The 18,601-nt window shown below is 37.3% G+C and overlaps 1 pseudogene; it reads left to right on the plus strand.

Moving 5' to 3' along the window:
• LOC150040463 (prefoldin subunit 6 pseudogene) overlaps positions 1 to 8,812 on the plus strand; it is a 149,941-nt pseudogene extending 141,129 nt beyond the window's left edge.
• The last annotated feature ends 9,789 nt before the right edge of the window (positions 8,813 to 18,601 follow it).

The following is an 18,601-nucleotide window of genomic DNA, read 5'->3' on the forward strand; positions in this document are numbered from 1 at the left end:
ACAATTGGTGGGGTTATTTTTTCCATTCCTGAGCTTGAAGTCAGGGCCTGGGCACTGTACTTGGGTTTTTCTCAAGGATAGTGCTCTACTACTTAAGCCATACCACCACTTCCAGTGTATGTGGTACCGAGGAATCGAACTGGGGGCTTCCTGCATGCTAGGCAAGCACTCTACCATCAGGCCACACTCTTGGCTCACAACTGGTGCTTTTGAAATATTTTAAATAGGCTAGCTAGCTCAGGAACAAACTAATGTACATCAAACTAATGTACAATTCAATAAAACCATGGCCTGAGACACTATAGTTACAAAAGAATAACATACTCTGCCCTCAAGTAAATACAGTCCTATGGGCCTCCAGTAATTTAATTAAAATAAAGTAGGAAAGCAAGAAAAAGAAAGTTAAGATTGTTACTTCTCCATTTTTCTATGAGGAAAACCCAGACATTAAAAATGTATATTATCTTAATAGCTCCTTTAATTAGCATTTATTGAGCATATGATATCGCATTAATGTGAAGGATCAGCTCAATTAATCACATGCACATGAATCAGAGATATAAACCAATAACATGCTACTACTGATACTTTCAAGGGATGGCTGACTTTCAAGATCATTGTATTCAATTCTTGCCTAGGGATGATTAGCTGCTTTTTTGCAGAACTGGCATTTGAACATAGGGACTGTCATTTTATAGGCAGGTGTTCTACCACTTTAGCCATGTCCTCAATCCTTTTGGTTTTCATTACTTTTCAAATAGGGTCTCACTTTTATGCCCTACAACCTGGACTGTGATCCTCCTGTTTACGCTTCCTTCATAGCTGGGGTAACAGATCTATGCCACCATACTCAGCTTTCATTGGTTGAGATGGAGTCTCAAAAACTTTTTGTATGGATTTCTTTCAATGTGAGAACCCTATTACTCGAGTAGCTAGAATTGGAAGCATGAACTACTATACTCAGCCTAGACTGTTTTTTGTCTTTCAGGGAACGGTTCTTCTTGAAAAGTAACATTCATGTTCATTTTCCGTATGGCAGATCTAGTAGTCCCGTTAGATTCACACATTAATCCTGTGGAAATACCCTAACAGTGACCCAGAATAATAATCTATCAAGTTTCTAACTATTCACCCAGCCGAAAGTGATGCAACTATCTTACATACAACTTAAAAAAACATACTAATCTCTCCTCAGAATTCTTTCTATATATTTTATATAATTTTTAAAGAACAAAAGGGAATTGTGGTTTTCAGAATTTCATATTTCCGTATTTCAACATTTACACTTTTTATCTTTTGGATTACAGTTTTCAAGGTGCAAGACTTTAGGCATTTTCATCTCTGGAGGTTTTTACATAAATAGTTATACCATTTGGGATTGTGTACTGTGGGACTGTGGCCCGGAACTACTTGTCCCTTTAAACCTTCAGCTCTAAGATATCGTGTGTGTACGTTTGTGTGTGTGTACATGCTCATGTGTGTTTGTGTGTGTAAATATACAGTATCTAGTACATCTGGTATGTTTAAATATAAAAGCAAACACAGGATCTCAAATGGAACTTAAACACGACAAACAACAAACATCATATAAATGCTCCTTGCTACATTTATTATGTAATCATGAATACGGTGGTTATTTGTTGAGTACATATTTTCAGGTTGCCTGAGATGAACCATGTTAATTGGATATTCTTCTCCAAGTAGCCCTTTAACTCAGACATTAATGTATCATTGTATCCAATGAGCAAATGACTTAGACTCAATTACAGAGATATCATCAGTCAGCAACCAAAAGCTTAGTTCTGTCTTATGGTTTTAGACCATTCATGCTGCTATAAAATAATATCTAAATCTAGGTAATTTATAAAGAACAGAAAGTATTGTTCACAGTTCTGGCAACTAGAAGTTCAAGTTGAAGGTGCCAACGGATTTGGTGCCTTGGAGAGTTTTGATTTCTCTTTCTTAGATGTCACCTTCTTGCTGCATTCTCTATAGGATATGGATGCCTGATATGCACATGAAAGATGGCAGAAGATTACAAGGGACAGTTCTCTTACACATCTTTATAGAATGGCACCAATCTCATGCACAAGAGCTCTACCACTAATATTTAATCACCTTATAAGGCCTCTTTTCTTAATATGATGTTGATGACTGAGTTTCAATACATGTATTTGGGTAAGATACATTCAAACCATAGCACTTACATGCTACGACTTTTTAATATGCTCAGGCCCCATCCCAGTTCTACTTCATTATTACAAAAGGTTAGTATTATTCATAGGCAAGGGTAAAGCGCTTTAACTTTATGATTATAAAATAGGCACAATACAGTGAAGAAGTAGGGTAGTAATTAAGGTACTAAGAATTAGGATGTCATTTGGCATAATCAGTAGAAACCTTGGGTTCTCCTAGTAGAGATTTATAATAGAACAAAACCTAGATACATAAGGCCATATAATATGATGCTAAATGAAAAGACCTCTAGGATATAGAAACAAAAGCCATATAATGAGTGATTGTTTTCCTTAATGTACTATGTTATCTCTCATCTCTTTTACTGTTCCTTGGTTATCTCATATTGTTACAGTATTTCACCTTGTTATCTGATGTATATATGCGTATTTGGTTATTTGATATTGGATAGGGAAGGGGGAAAACAAGATGAGGGGCAGGGGTGGGGGGAGAGAAATGGGGACCAAGACATGAGAAAGGGTATCAATGTATGTGAAGTAATACACCCTCTATCTGATGAATATAATGTAACCCTTCTATTAATTACAATAAAATATATGAAAAAAAGAATTAGGATGGAGCTACTTTTTACACTGATTGTTGTAAATGTTATGGTACATGCCATAAAATGAGTCACATAACAACAGACACTTATTTCAATGGCAGAAGCTGCCTATGTCTCATCCATCACCCCTGGGGTTCACCTCTATATATCCTCAGTATCTTGTGGATAGTTACACTGTATGCTAAAAGCTGCCTACAGCAAACAATTGTGTTACTCTATCCAATGACTATTTCTGGCCCTCAGAGCATGTTGAACACTCTGCAAGGCAAGCCTGAAAGGCCAAGGAGTCAGCATCCCAATATATAAGCCAATGTAGGACAGTAAATGGTAGGTAAATACCCTCAGTTTTCCATTTTTCAAGGACACAATTGATGTGAGTGTTGCACCGAGAGGATAAAAGTTTTCCTGTGGGATTGAGCCCCTATTGTCATAGTGGTCAATGTCACTTCCTCACTATTATACCCTGTACTTGCTTTCTTCCTTCTCCTTGGATCAGCTCCCCAATAGACAATGTATACCCTGTACTAATATTTTTCATCCTGTGTACTTTTCTTACACTGTGATACTGATCATGTCAAAATATGGGATGTTCCTTCCTAATACCGGCTAGCCTATGATCATTATAGGAGATCGGTGATGCTGCTACTGAGCCGAGCTCTTGTCCAGCCTTACTGATAGGTCCATTCTTAAGGCCTAACTGCTCTGCAATAAGGAAGCCAGCTAGCTACATGGAAAGGCCAGATGTAGGTACTCTAATCACTATTTCCAGTTAAGATACCAGCATCAGTACCTGACCTAGGGGCTTTCCAAAGATTTTAGCCCAAAACTAGAAGCCTATAGAATGAAGACAAGATATCCCCATTGAATCATGATTCTATTTCAGATGGGTAAGAAAAAATTAGGTGCTGTCATTGTCTTAAGGAACTAACCTTTAGATTGGTATGTTACTCAGCAATGAGTAACTGGAACATACTCCAATTCTTCTGCTTTGGAAAAAACCTACAATTTAAGGCATTACCAAGGTTATTCAGCTAGTAAATGGCTGTAAGTGAAATGTGAACCAATTTGCCTACAAAAAGCCATATCATGTCCATTCCACCCCACTGATTACTCATGCAGCCAAGTAACTATTCTTTTCCTGAAATATAGAGGCCCCAAGGTCTATGAGTGAGGAGGCCAGAGGACATTGTGTTCCTCACAGTTCCAGTAATTTTGTGTACCAGTACTGGGGCTCAACTCAAGGTCTCTCTTGCTTGTTTTGTTGAGGTTGTTCAAAGCTGATGCTATATCACTTAAATCACAGGTCTGCTTCAAGTTTTCTGGTGGTTAACTGGAGGTATGGACCTCACTTCTCTGCCTGGACTGGCTTCAAATTGCAATCCTCAGATCTCAGCCTCCTGAGTAGCTAGGATTACAGATCTAAGCCACTGGTGCCAGGCTCCTGTTCTACACAATTCTTGTTATACAATAAATATTAAATCTGAATAAGTGTGCCTCAACTCTTTATACTGTTCATAAATCTAACATGCCAAATCCTATCCATGATTCTGGGTGCTATTGCCAGTTTCAAAGCAGCAGAAAGAAGCTTAAAGGACATTACTGCAAAGGAGAAGAAAAATATAAATAGCTAATTATAGGCTTTAATGTTTTGCTTTTCATCAGAGTATTCTCAGCTGAGCAGTAAAAACTAGGCACATTTTCAACAAATTACAGATGAAAAAAATAAAAAAGCAAATCGTGATTCATCTAGATTTCTTTCCAATATAGAATTTGGAATTCATGTTTCTAACAAAAGAATCTCAGTCCTGAAAACATATATAGTTTCTTAAGACATTTTTTACCACGTAGGTACATCTTCTTAAGAAAGTTACATCGCAAAAATTAATTCATATGGCAAAAAATCAGAACCAGATCCAAAATATAATAATAAGTCTCACTACTGAAATCAAATTAAAAGCCAATTACAATATCACTATGCACTAAAAATATTACCCACCACTTCAAATCCACTGTAGTACATTCAAGTAAAAGCCTGCCTGAAGGAATTAGCACATGAAAAGAATAAATTTTAACTTGCCTAAAGTTCTCTGTAGCTTTCCAAGTACATACCATCCTTATTTCCAAGGGGTTAACTACAACAACATCAGTTTCAAAGGTACAAGACATCAATTCTATCAACCCTTCCAATCTATCTCTCTGGCTAACTTTGTACAATGTGTTACTACAGCTATTTTAGTGGCTCAATCTAGCCTAACTGGATTTCTTTGGATCAAAATGTGTTTATTGAAATAATGTCTCTCTTTTAATTCCATTGCTCAACTTTTGGCATTTATCTACTTCATCCTTGATTAGTTTAAGTACCAGTTGGCATTTTTCCTTCACTCTAATATATTTGTTTTAAGAAAAATATACCTTAAAATTGGTTTCTAGCCCATTCTTCCAGTTTGACACAGAGCAATGTTCAATAAGAAATGTCTTTAGAGAATGTGAATACCAAATGTAGTTAGGGGTATAGTTTGTGAAATTCCACTATGTCTGTTTAATAATAGTGATAAACAAGCACTTCTATCTGTACAGAGATTTGCAAGAATAATTTATAGAACACTAAATCACTGAAGAGTTGAAGATCCTGACTTACTTAATGGTAATCCCTCTGGTCGTCACCTTTATACAAAAAATAAAAATATTAATAATAAAGTGGAGTTGAAGAATGGGCTGGGAGAGTGGCTTACTGGTAGAGTGCTTGCCTAGCATGCATGAAGCCCTGGGTTCAATTCCTCAGTACAACATACACAAAAAAGGTGGAAGTGGTACTATGGCTCAAGGGTAGAGCACTAGCCTTGAGAAAGCCAAAGGACAGTGCCCTGCCCCAGGACTAGCAAGAAAAATAGTTTGAGATCCACCAAATGAATCCCTAATCCCTAGAACCTTGCTCCATATTGAGTCATGGGTATTGTTCAGATTGTCTTGCAAGGTAGAATCCAGAATACTATGATCTCTCCAGTTGCATACAATTATATAACTGTACCTAAGATTTATGAGACTCTAAAAATTCTCCTATAAGTGTCTTATTTTGAAAAGAAATGTAATTTACTTTGTATTGTCACCACTATGACGGGCTTCCTGTAGAATTTTTTTTATTGTAATTAACAAAAGGGTTACATGATATTTGCCAGATAGAAGGTGCATTAATTCACATACATTGATACCCTTTCATATGTCTTGGTACCCATTACCCCCCCTCCACCCCACCGCACCCCCGTCTTGGTTTTCCCCCCTTCCCTATCAAATTTCAAATAACCAAAGACAAATAAATTCAAACATATCAGATATCAGAGTGAGATACTGTAACAATATGAGATACCCAAGGGACAGCAAAGGAGATGAGAGATAACATAGTACATTAAGGACAACAATCATTCGTTATAAGGCTTTTGTTTCAATATCCTGGAAGTCCTTTCAATTAGCTTCATACTATATGGTCTTATGTATCAAGGTTTTGCTCTATTGCAGATCTCTGCTAGGAGAGCCCAAGGTTTCTACTGATTATGACAAATGAGGGAAACCATTGAGCCTATATAAGAACAGCACTGGAGGAATTACAATTCCAAACTTTAGACTCTATTACAGGGCTATAATTATCAAAACAGCTTGGTACTGGCACAAGAACAGGCCTGAAGACCAATGGAATAGAACTGAGGACCCAGATATTAAACCACAGACCTATGGCCACCTAATCTTTAACAAGGGAGCCAAAAAAATAGAATGGAAGAAAGACAGCCTCTTCAACAAGTTGTGCTGGCAGAACTGGTTAAGCACATGCAGAAAACTAAAGTTGGATCCTTCTTTGTCACCCTGCACTAGAATTAACTGCAAATGGATCAAAGACCTGGAGGTAAAAGCTGACACACTGAAAACTTTACAGGAAGGAATAGGAGATACACTAGGCCTCCTTGGCACAGGTCCAAACTTTCTTAATAAGGACCAAGAATCACAACAAATCAGAGAAAGGCTAGATAAGTGGGACTGCATTAAACTGTGGAGCTTTTGTATGGCAAAGGACATAGCTAGTAAATTAATTAGGATTCCTGTAGAATTTTAAGGTACAGTACTGTTATTAAAGTTCAGACTTTTTCAATATATTGTCTGGAAAATTGAGATAGATTTAAGGAAATAAAATCTAAGAGCAAGAAGCATACTAATGATGGTTGTAACCTATGCTTAATGAACATATAGTAAGTTTGTATTTTCCCAATTACAGAAAAAAATCAGCATTGATTTCCTTCTCCTAGGTTACTATGAGATTCATATACTTGTAAAAAGCTAAGTAATGAAATGCTATTCAGCAACATGATGGACATATAACAAATTAGCTGGAGGCCCCTTGAAGAGCTAGTATTCAAACTATCACTACCTCTTCAATTTGGTAAAACCTTTGGGTCTTATAATCCAGTTTTCCTACTCAATGTCACAATCTCCCTCCTACATGTATCTCCACTAGAAATAAGTTCCTCATGCAAATAGCTTATGACTTCTAGGGCTACATAGAGTACCTAGGGCTTTCGCAACCAAGCACATCAGCTGAAAAGAAGTCTTACTCAAGCAAACTGTACCTGCTTTAGACAAGAAGCAATAGTTAAAGGGGAAAATTGAATACTGAAACTCTTGACTTATTTCCCTCCATCACTTTCAAGTATAGCTTTCAAATGACCCTTAATTGTCACATAATTTCAGGTATAATATAGTTTTATCATACAACACAGACCTGGGTTTTAGGTCTGCCCTGGAGAACAGCCCCTCCCCACTTCCTCTTCACCTTCCTGGAACCAGTAGTCACTAGAGGGTTAAACCACCTGACTGTGAGTCAGCAAAGGACCCCCAGTATTTGAGATCACTTCCTCATCTGCTAAGGTATTCTTCAAACGCCCTAGACAAGCCTCTCTGGGACATTGAGAGGTTCCCTGGGGTGTGATATCCACTTCCACATTCACTGTGGTCCCGCCCCATGCCTTTCCCTATATAATCCAGTTTAACATCAGTCCCCTTCCCTTTCCCTCTTTTTCTCTTTCTCTTTCCCCTCTGTCTCCACATGCCACTATCTTGTACTGCCCGCAGTTTGCTCTCCCCCACCACCCCCAATAAACTCTTTTTCTGTAGTGGCTTTCCTTTCTTTCCCTTTCCTGAAGACTTTACACTGGATGCATAGTAACAGGTGTACCATATGATGTGACTGAAGAGTAGATAAAGGGAAGGAGTTTCTGTGCTTCCAACTATATCTTCATCATCTTTTTGGTTTTTTTGATTTTTTATTTGTAAGTCCTAGGCATTGAACTTGGGGCCTGGGCACAACCTCTAAGCTTTTCTGCTCAAGGCCAGTGTTCTGCCACTATGAGCTGACCCAAAAGAAGCTGCAGGTAGAAGTCGAAAAATAGCAACATCTACAAAAAGACTTCACTAAATCCATGTCAGGGAGGCAGAAGCTTGAGGCCCAACTAACAGAAAGTAACATCACGAAGGAGGAGTTGGCCCTGCTAGATGGGTCCAATGTGATCTTCAAACTTTTGTTTTCAGTGCTTGTCATACAGGAGCTGGAAGAGGCCTGGGTCACAGTGGAAAAGAGGCTGGGCTATATCACAGGTTTAAATAAACTGATATGAATCCCAGGTTCCAGATCTAGAGTGGCAGTCAGACCAACAGATGGGGACTCTAGCCCAGCTGCAGCAGAAGTTCCAGCGGGCCCAAGTAGCAAAGCAGGAGCTCCTAGCAGGACCTGACCCCCATATTAAGGGGAGGGATGGGAATGAGACAGCTCTAGGGTCTATATTATACTATCTGATAAAAAATTCAAACACCTACCCAGACGTGTGGCTCCCACCTGTAATCCTAGCTACTCAGGAGGCTGAGATCTGAGGATCACTAAAGTGAACATGGGAAAACCAAAGCAATATATGAATAAAACTAGATGTATTGGGGTTTTAGTCCTCCGTCCCTCCTGACCCTCAGGAAGGATAGAACAAGCCCCGACCAGGACTAGCCGAGAAAGAAAGGGCCGACTGACCGCCGGCACCCAGCCCTCCCTCACCAGAGGACAATCAGACACATCAGGAAGACCCGTCAAGGGCAGGAACTCGTTTATTGAGAAAGTTCATTCAGCTAATATAGGGTGCAGGAGCTTATCAGCACAAAGGTGGGCAGGGCAGGCAAGGTCCACGAGGGGGGTGTTTACTCTCAGTATAGGTCTCAGCAGAGAGTGATAAAGCAATAAGACATCCGTACCCAATGGTAATCAAGTCTCAGCAGAAAGTGATTCCCAATACCGACAATATAGCTCAAAGTTAGGCATGGCGTTCATACATGACAGCTCATTTCTTTCTTTCTTTTTCTTTTTGCATTTTTTTATTGTAATTAGTAAAAGGGTTACATGATATTTGCCAGATGGAAGGTGCATTAATTCACATACATTGATACCCTTTCACATGTCTTCGTACCCGTTTCCCTCCCCCCCCACACCCCCCACCCGTCTTGGTTTTCCCCCCTTCCCTATCAAATTTCAAATATCCAAATACAAATAAATTCAATATATCAGATAACAAAGTGAGATACTATACCAATATGAGATAACCAAGGGACAGCAAAGGAGATGAGAGACAACATAGTACATTAAGGACAACAATCTTTCATTATATGGCTTTTTTCTTTGCGTGGTTATCTCACCCCGTGATGCAGAGTCATGGGCCAGCCTGACCCTGCACTCGACTCCTTACATAGATGTTTTGAATAAGAGAGCTCAAAAAAGAACTTCTGAATATGTGAAGTAATGCACCTTCTATCTGGTGAATATAATGTAAGCCTTCTATTAATTACAATAAAAATATATATATATGAAAAAAGCATCACTAGAAAAAAAAAGAACTTCTGAAATTTCAAATCAAAAAGCAAATCACATGACAATGATGATGCTGATGTTAATAATGAGACATGAATGTAAAAGTGGGAGTGGAGATAAGTAGGCCGGAAAAGGGAAAAGGAGGGTATATTGAGTAATAAAGGAAATCAAAGACCATGTTATACACACACATGGGACTACAACATAATGAAATGCATCAAATGCTGTTTTATAAAAGGGGAAGGAGGAGGAATGAGAAGATGTTAGAGGGGGTGAAATTGCTCAACTTATGTGGCATGCAAGTATCATAATGAAATACTGTGAGTTTACAAATGCATATTAACTCAAAAACAAACTATATAATGTGTGTAACAGCATGTAAAAATGGCATATGTGTCCTAAAATTGACCCAATGTATATTAAAAACAAATAACTTATAATCAATGAGATTGAATATTTAATATGATTTTATATTTTATTTTTATTTACATTTTCACTAAAATCATTTCAGCAAAAGTAATGTGAAAATATTGCTGTATTACTTTAAATAAGTATCAATATATTTAAATCATAGTTTAACATATTATGACTCAATTCCGAACAAGTTGTCTCTATCACTCATTTATGCTGTCTGTCATAGTAGAAAATTCATTTCACAAAGATGTGCAGCTCCAAATGGAAGAATTTCATTATTGGCTGTGCTTGTTAAATCAGGATTACCATTTTTTAAATCTCATTCTCCAGTTATATGAAAAGATTCATTATATTTTTGGCTAATACATGTATATCTTCCATGGTGTAAAAGGGTTATTACTGCCAACTAATTGAAAGGTAAATAAATACATACTTGCTTTCTGAATAAATATACAAAATTCAGTAAACAATTATTTGAACGATTTTTATGATGTTTCATGTGGATTATATAGAGAGATTATATACATAGCTTTAAACAATAAGCTAGCAGGACTAAAATTAAGACATGTATGTAACAATATATGAGAAAAAAGAAAATGTAAGGAGGCCATTGCCATACTTTCCATGCAGCTGACTGCTCATACTTGCACTTCCCCTCAGGAAACTCACTTAGGGAATACAACAGGCAAGAACTTTCAAGACAAATCCTTATATTCACTATCATTTAAACATTCCCCCCACACACCCCTACCAGAAAAAGAGTTATATGGACTCACTTGGTACACTCTTTGGTGTTCATTTTGAAAACAACTGCCCTAGAGAGCTATTTACTTTGTAATTTGCATCTCTAAATAGACATACACTATTGTTAAATGTAAATGAGTGCTTTAGTTTCTGTACCTCACCTTCTCTCCATGCACATTCTTGAGAGTAATAACCCTCCATCACAACACACTTGGCATAAGCATGTAGACAAAGCCAGGCACTAGTGGCTCGCACTTACAACTGTAGCTACTCAAGATGCTGAGATCTGGAAGATGGCAAACCAAAATCAGCCCCAAATAACTCGCACAAAGCTGGACTGTATTTGTGGCTCTAGTGGTAGCAGACCAGCTGAGTAAGTTTGAGGCCCTGAGTTCAAATACCAGTACCACACACATCCAAAAACAGAAGGAGGGGAGGAAGAGGAGGAAGAGGAGGAGGAGGAGTGAGAGGTAGACAAGACTTAGATTAAGTGCATCTTTTTCATTCATACATAATTAAAACACAAAAATTTGGGCATCCGTCTGTGGTTCCTAACATTTCTGCCTGATTCAGTCTAGAAGTTGAGACTCACCAAATTAATTAAACTCTAGCAGCGTCCTCTAAACTTTAGATGAACTTTAGCCAACTTCTCTGTGTCTCTAATGAGAGGTTATTAATCAGTACTATGTTTGTAGTCATGAAAGAGTTGTTTAGAATTTTAATAAATGTCATCTAGAAAATTAACAAAAAGGTAATTAGGAAGATTTATGTCCTGATTCCCTACCACCCTCATGGTCAAACCAAAGGAAAGTGTGATAAAAAACGAGAATTTCCAAAACCTTCACACTCTATAAATATGTCCTCAAATCCATCCTCATGCCACAAAGTTCAGCACTTAATTCTTCTCTACTGATGCAACATTTTGCAGTATTTCATCCTTAATGTTAAACAATTGTTTATCTTTTCCAAATCCTCTCAACACTCTTTTAAATGTCTTCTGAAACACAGTAAAGTCCAATTAGAATTTGTTGAAATTAAGGAAATTTTATAAAAGTTATCAAAATTGCTTTAAATTTTTCTGAACTACAATGGAGGAAATATTTCAGCAAACTGAATGTCATTTGTTCTTCCTGAAAAATAGGGAGAAAATATTTCCTTCTAGATTAGTAATTTTGCAAAACTCCTGTCTTTATGTCATTAAGCAGTGAAACAGAGAGCATTCTTCTTGAAATGAATCTCTTACAGATGAATTGTAAGATATGGGATTAAACTTAAAATTGGGGCTGGGATTTTTCTCAGCATGCACAAAGACCTGGATACAATTCCTCGGTACCACATATATAGAAAAAGCTGGAAGTTGTAGTATGGCTCAAGTGGTGGGGCTCTGACCTTGTGAAAACCCAAAGACAGTGCTCAGGCTCTGAGGTCAAGCCCCAGGACTAGGAAAAAAAGAAAAAGAAAACTTAAAATTGACCTTAACTTTGATAAAGTAGTTAAAACTATAATTATTTGCACAAAACTCTGTGCAAATCACAATCAACTGTTATTGGATATATCAACCTTCACAACCAATAATCTTTCTCTAGACCAATAACTGCCAATTAAAAATTTTAACCAGAAGTAAATGATTCTTCTATAATAGAAATGGTGTGGCTGGACCGGGAGTTTGGCCTACTGGTTAAAGTGCTTGCCTAGCATGCATGAAGACCCGGGTTTGAATCCACATATAGAAAAAAGCCGGAAGTGGTGCTGAGGCTCAAGTAGTAGAGCTCTAGCCTTGAGAAAGTCCAAGGACAGTGCTCAGGCCCTGAGCTCAAGCCCAGGACTGGCAAAAAGAAATGGTGTGGCTACATCATAGGAGTTTCTATTTTTATTTTCTATTTTTTTTTTCTTGCAAAACCAACTAACAGATTTCCATAGTGGCTATACTTAAAGAGGTCTCTGCACACCATCCTTGGCAGCAAGTATTGTTATTCTTTCTTTTCTTAGTGAGGGCCATTATGACTGAGCTGAGACAGAATGTCAATGTAGTTAGCTTGGATTTGCTTGTCTCTGATAACTAAGGATGCTGATTTTTCCCTTTCATTTACTTAATATTTGTACTTCTTCACTAGAAAAAAAACATCCATTTGTTTGGTTGGGTTATTTGTTCTTTTGCTGTTTAATATTTTTGCCTTTTTTATATTCTGGATAATAATTCCCTGTCCTATTACTACCAGGTTCAAGATTTATTTCCTTTCTTTTCAGTCTGTCGATTGTTTCTTTTGCTGTGCAGAAGTTCTTTAGTTTGATTTAATGTCATTTATCAATTCTGGTTCTTTTTTTTTTTTTTGCCAAACCTGAGACTTGAAATCAGGGCCTGGGCAATGTCCTTGGACATGTTTTGTTCAAGGCTAGCACTCTGTCACTTGAGCCACAGCACCATTTCCACCTTTTTCTGTGTATGTGGTACCAGAGAATCGAACTCACGGCTTTGTGCATGCTAAGTGAGCATGCTACCACTAGGCCATACTCCCAGCCCCCAATTCTTATTTCCCGAGTTATCGGAACCCAATTGAGAAATTCCTTTCCTATACCTAAATCTTGAAGCCTTTCCACTATTGCACTTTCTCAATTGCTTCCATAGAAGTCTTTCATCCAAAGTTGATTTTTGTAAACAGTGAGAGAAAGGTTTCTAGTCTTTGGACATGTAGTATGACTACCACCATTTGTTAAAGAGATAACCTATTTTTCCACTTTGTGTGTGTGTACTTTTATCAATAATTAAATGTCAGTGTATGTTTGGCTTATAAAACAAATATACTTGTACATAAGTTTTTATCACAGCACTATTCACAATAGCCAAATTACAGAATTAGCCAAGATGCCCACAAATGGATGTGTAGATAAAGAAAATGTGGTACATATGCACTATGGGCTTTTACTTAGCCATTAAAAACAAAATTATGTTACCTGTTGGACAATGGATTGAAGCCAGTCCTACAAGGATAAGTAATATGTATTCTCTCTTATTTGTGGAAGTCACAGGAAAACTAAACAACATGGGAGAGAAAAAAGAAAGATCAGAAAGTAAGACCAAACTTCCAATGAAGTAGAAGGGGCAGAGAAGAAGGGGAAGTAGGAGACAGGCTTAAGAATGAATAATAGAGGGGGTATAATCAAAGTACATTCTATGTCCTAGAAACATATCCCTGGGTGTTTTGCTCACAATCTGTAAGAGAGCATAGTCAAGGATGCTCTCATTACAGCATTCTTTTTGAGGTATCGGGCTACAAGTAGCAGGAATAAGTACAATGGAACAGATGCACTCAATGCATTACTATGAAGCAATCTGATGAATTAAGGTAAGTGTATACACAGTAACATGATTACAATATTAAAATTATGGTGCTGAAAACTAAGAAACAGAATGGGATTCCTAGCACACAATACAATTAATGCCTCTGTTGATTCTTTTCATCATGAAATTTTATGTATCTACACAAAACAAAATGTATTCTCAAGAGCATACAGAAGTGAGAGACAGACTTTGTTCACTAAATGTTTGCCAATGGAAAAAGGAGATTTGAGTAAGCAATGGAGAAGGAAAAAGAAGGAAGATAAACAAAGTGAAAAAGAAAATAAGCACACATTTATTGATTGTCATGTCTTGAATGGAAGACTGTAAGTGGCACTAGCCTTTACATCTGATATAATAATAATCTCCAAAGCATGGCAAAAAATGAGTGTACTAGGCAGAATTCCACACCAAAATGTAAAGACTGAGAATAAAACTTGGGCCAAGATACAAATATTTCTTTTTTATTTTTTGAAAGTTTTAACAAGGATTTATTTTAGTATAAAAGGATTAAATTAAGGAGAAATGGAAAAGAAAAAAAAACATTTCCTGATCCCCATGCAGAAAATGGGAGTAAAAGACTCAAAATGGAGGCTCCTATCTATAGCATCCATGCTTTTCTGATCTGGGTAAGCACAAGGGGTCAAGTCACCTCGTAACTCCTAATCCTGCTTCTCAAAACATGGGAAACAGGAATTCATTTTGCCACACATACCTTCTAATTCTTTCTGTCTCTACCCATTCATGAAGAGTTCAAAAATCAAGTTGCAAAGGTTTCTGTAAATGAGTTTATTAATTACCCAAAATATATTTTGAAATAATTTCAAATTGATGAGAAATAGGCAGAAACATCTAGGTATTCCTTTAATTAGGAGTAAAACATGGATATTTGAAAAAAATGTACTTTACTCTCAAAAAAGTCTTTTATTATATAGTATCTAGTAGAAAAAATAAATGAGTAAGATCTTTCCCGCCTCGATAATAGATAGGGCTTGAACTCTTGGCCTGCGTGTTGTCTCTGAGCTCTTCAGCTCAAGGCTAGTGCTCTACCACTTGAGCCACAGAACCACTTCTGGTTTTCTACTGGTTAATTGGAGAAAAGGGTCTTACAGACCTTCATGCCCAAAGTGGCTTTGAACTGCGATCCTCAGATCTCAGTCTCCTGAGTAGCTAGGAATACAAGCATGAGCTACCAGTACCGGTGAGTGAGATTTTTAAATAATCTTTAAAATAAATTAAAACAGACTACATGATTCACAATAAAAACATATTAAAGCTATCACCTAAAGAACAAAGAAATTGAAGTTGGTGTATAGAAGAAAAAATAAACTGTTTTCAAATCGATATAGATTTTAAATATTTTATAAAACTAATTACATTTCTAAGAGCAAATAAATATTTTAATCTCTTGATTGTTCCTATTTATTAAACATTGTTTAATCTGTATGATAGATTGAGGGACTGAATTAGTCTCAGGAATTGAATATGATTTAATACAATAATAAAACAAGCCCAGATCCAATGACAGAATTTTGGGAAATAGCCAAAGATTGTTTCATTTCCTTCATATTACTTTGACAACTGATTTCAGTGTGGGCTGACTGGTGTGTGCCTTCTTTTGCTTGGCATTCTCATTTAATAATAGAGTCATAGCTGTTACACTTGAGATACTGTCACAAAAGACAGAGAGGGCTGAAAACCAGCTAAAATACTATGAGAATATTATCCCTATGGAGGCAAAAGAAATTTCTTCAAGTCAACCAGAGCTCTTGGCTTCCATACAAGGGTTCTTTTTAAAAGTCAACAAAAAGGGTACTTCTAAGTCCAAATCCCAGAAGATAAAAGCCCAGAAGAGCATAACCACTAGCATCCCTTACTCTGTCACATTCAAAGCCTGAGAATATATAAGCAATCCATATTTAAACTCTTCCAAGGGCACTGACAGAAACTATGTTTATTGTTTGCTCACTTTCAAGGACTCTGAAGGGAAAGGGGCATAAAAAATATACACATCTATGGGCCAGGATTTTGGCCTAGTGGTAGAGTGCTTGCCTAGCATGCACGAAGTCCCGGGTTCAATTCCTCGGTATCATGTGCATAGCAAAAATCAGAAGTGGTGCTGTGGCTTAAGTATTAGAGTTCTAGCCTTGAGAACGTCCAAGGACAGTGCTCAGTCCCTGAGCTCAAGGCCCAAGACTGGCAAAAATAAAAAATAAAAAAATATATACAGATCTTAGTTTTGTTAATGAGATTCTAATATAATGCCATTATAATTCACTGACATTTGAACATTTGTGAAGGCCCAAATTAAACACAAATAGACAGCAAGCCAGAAATCTATTTTGCATTAAAACTTATTTCTTGCAAGTGATCTCATACTTTGTTTTGTCCTTTCTGAGATAGTAACACTTAATAGGTTTCCCCCAAATAATAAGGTAACTTGTAATTTTTTTTCCTTTCAGCACTAGGGAATACCAATACTTCATGAATGCTAGGCAAGCACTCTTCCACGGAGCTATATCCTCAGTCAGCAAAACAAACAAGATAATATATATTGCTAAAATGTCCAAAGAAGCTTCTGAATTAAATGATATCATAAACCAAATGATATCATTAAATGATACCATAAACCAAATAATAGATGTCTACAGAGCAAAAATAAAAGAGGGGGTCCAAAGAGTAAAGAGGGTTTTTTGCTAGCTCAAGGCCTGGGCACTGTCCTTGGACTTTCTCAAGGCTAATGCTCTGCCACCTGAGCAACAGCATCACTTCGAGCTTTTTCTGTGTATGGAGAACTGAGAAATCGAACCCAGGGCTTTGTGCATGCTAGGTAAGCACTCTACCACACTTCTGGCCACACTCCCAGCCCAAGATGTTTATTTTTTAAAAGACCTTTATTATATATTGAGAGATCTTTCTTGCTTTTTTTCCCTTTTTTTTCTTTCTTGACTTTTAAATTATAATGGATACATTATGGTCTCCTCAAGAAAGATGCATCAGTAAATAAGCAAAGTAAAATTCAACAACATATTTTTCTCCTGATTGGTAGCTACAGTTTAGAGGGAGGATTCCACTGTAATTCCAGTAATAGTATAATCAATTTATAAGAAATTTGGTTGTTAAAAACAAAAGAAAAACTTTTTTAAAAAATGGAGTTAACATTTGTAAGGAAATGGAAAGACTTAGAAAAAATCATATTAAGTGAAGTAAGCCAGACTCAAAGGAACAAAGGCTCAATGGTTTCCCTCATTTGTCATAGTCAGTAGAAACCTTGGGCTCTCCTAGCAGAGATTTACAATAGAGAAAAACCTAGGTACATAAGCCCATACATATAGACTGATGCTAAATGAAAGGATATAGAAACAAAAGCCATATAATGAGTGATTGTTTTCCTTAATATACTGTTATCTCTCATCTCGTTTGTTGTCCTTTGGTTATCTCATATTGTTACAGTATTTCACCTTGTTATCTAATATATTGGATATATGCCTATTTGCTTATTCGAAATTGGATAAGGAAGGGGGGGAAACAAGATGAGGGGCGGGGGTGAGGGGAAGGAATTGGGGACCAAGACATGAGAAAGGGTATCAATGTATGTGAAAGTAATGCACCTTCTATCTGGTGAATATAATGTTACCCTTCTATTAATTACAATAAAAATATATGGAAAAATGGGGTTAAAATCAATCTTCACAAGACAATATGTTGGAAATGAACTCTGCAACCTGGGAGGGAGGGGAACAGAAAGTGGGAGAAAACATGGGAATGGGTAACATTATTCAAGAAGTAATATACCCATTACCATACAAATGTAACTGGACCCCAGTATTTTCACTATGACAAAAATTTTTAATTTTTAATGTGGTTATACAAAGTCAGCAAAGGATGATTTTAAGATGTTTGGGTGAGTTAAGTGGGCATTTTGACAACATGGCTTCTCCTTTGACATGTGTAATTGTGATGCAGTTTAAGATGACACTTTAAAATATAATTCTCTCATAATGGTAACTTGAGCCCTGCCACTATAGAATAATCAGTGTGGGGCACGTCACATCAAAGGTAAAAGGCCTACCTCATGGCCCAGTGCTCACTTCCTGGTTTTGGAGATTCAACCTGCCTGTCTCCTGGTTGGGAGGTTTGGCTGTGGTTTGTGATGTAAAATAAGGCTACCTGGAACCCATGGATTGGCCCCGCAGCCCTCTCTGACCGCACCTACCTCCCCCTGTCCTGCCTACTTTTATGTTAATAGATTCCTGCTTCTTATTTTAGCCCCTGGTATCTTCCCATTAAACGAGTCTGCTGTGACATTCTCCCTGGCGCCTCTGTGTCTTCCCTCTGGAGAAGGGAGGGCTGGGTGAAGGCGGCCAGCCGGCCCTATCCTTTCTCAGTCTCATCTTAGTCGGGGCGTGTTCTCTTTGCC

This window comes from Megascapheus bottae, chromosome X, assembly GCF_031878675.1.
Source record: "Megascapheus bottae isolate mThoBot1 chromosome X, mThoBot2.hap1, whole genome shotgun sequence".
Classification (NCBI taxonomy): domain Eukaryota; kingdom Metazoa; phylum Chordata; class Mammalia; order Rodentia; family Geomyidae; genus Megascapheus; species Megascapheus bottae.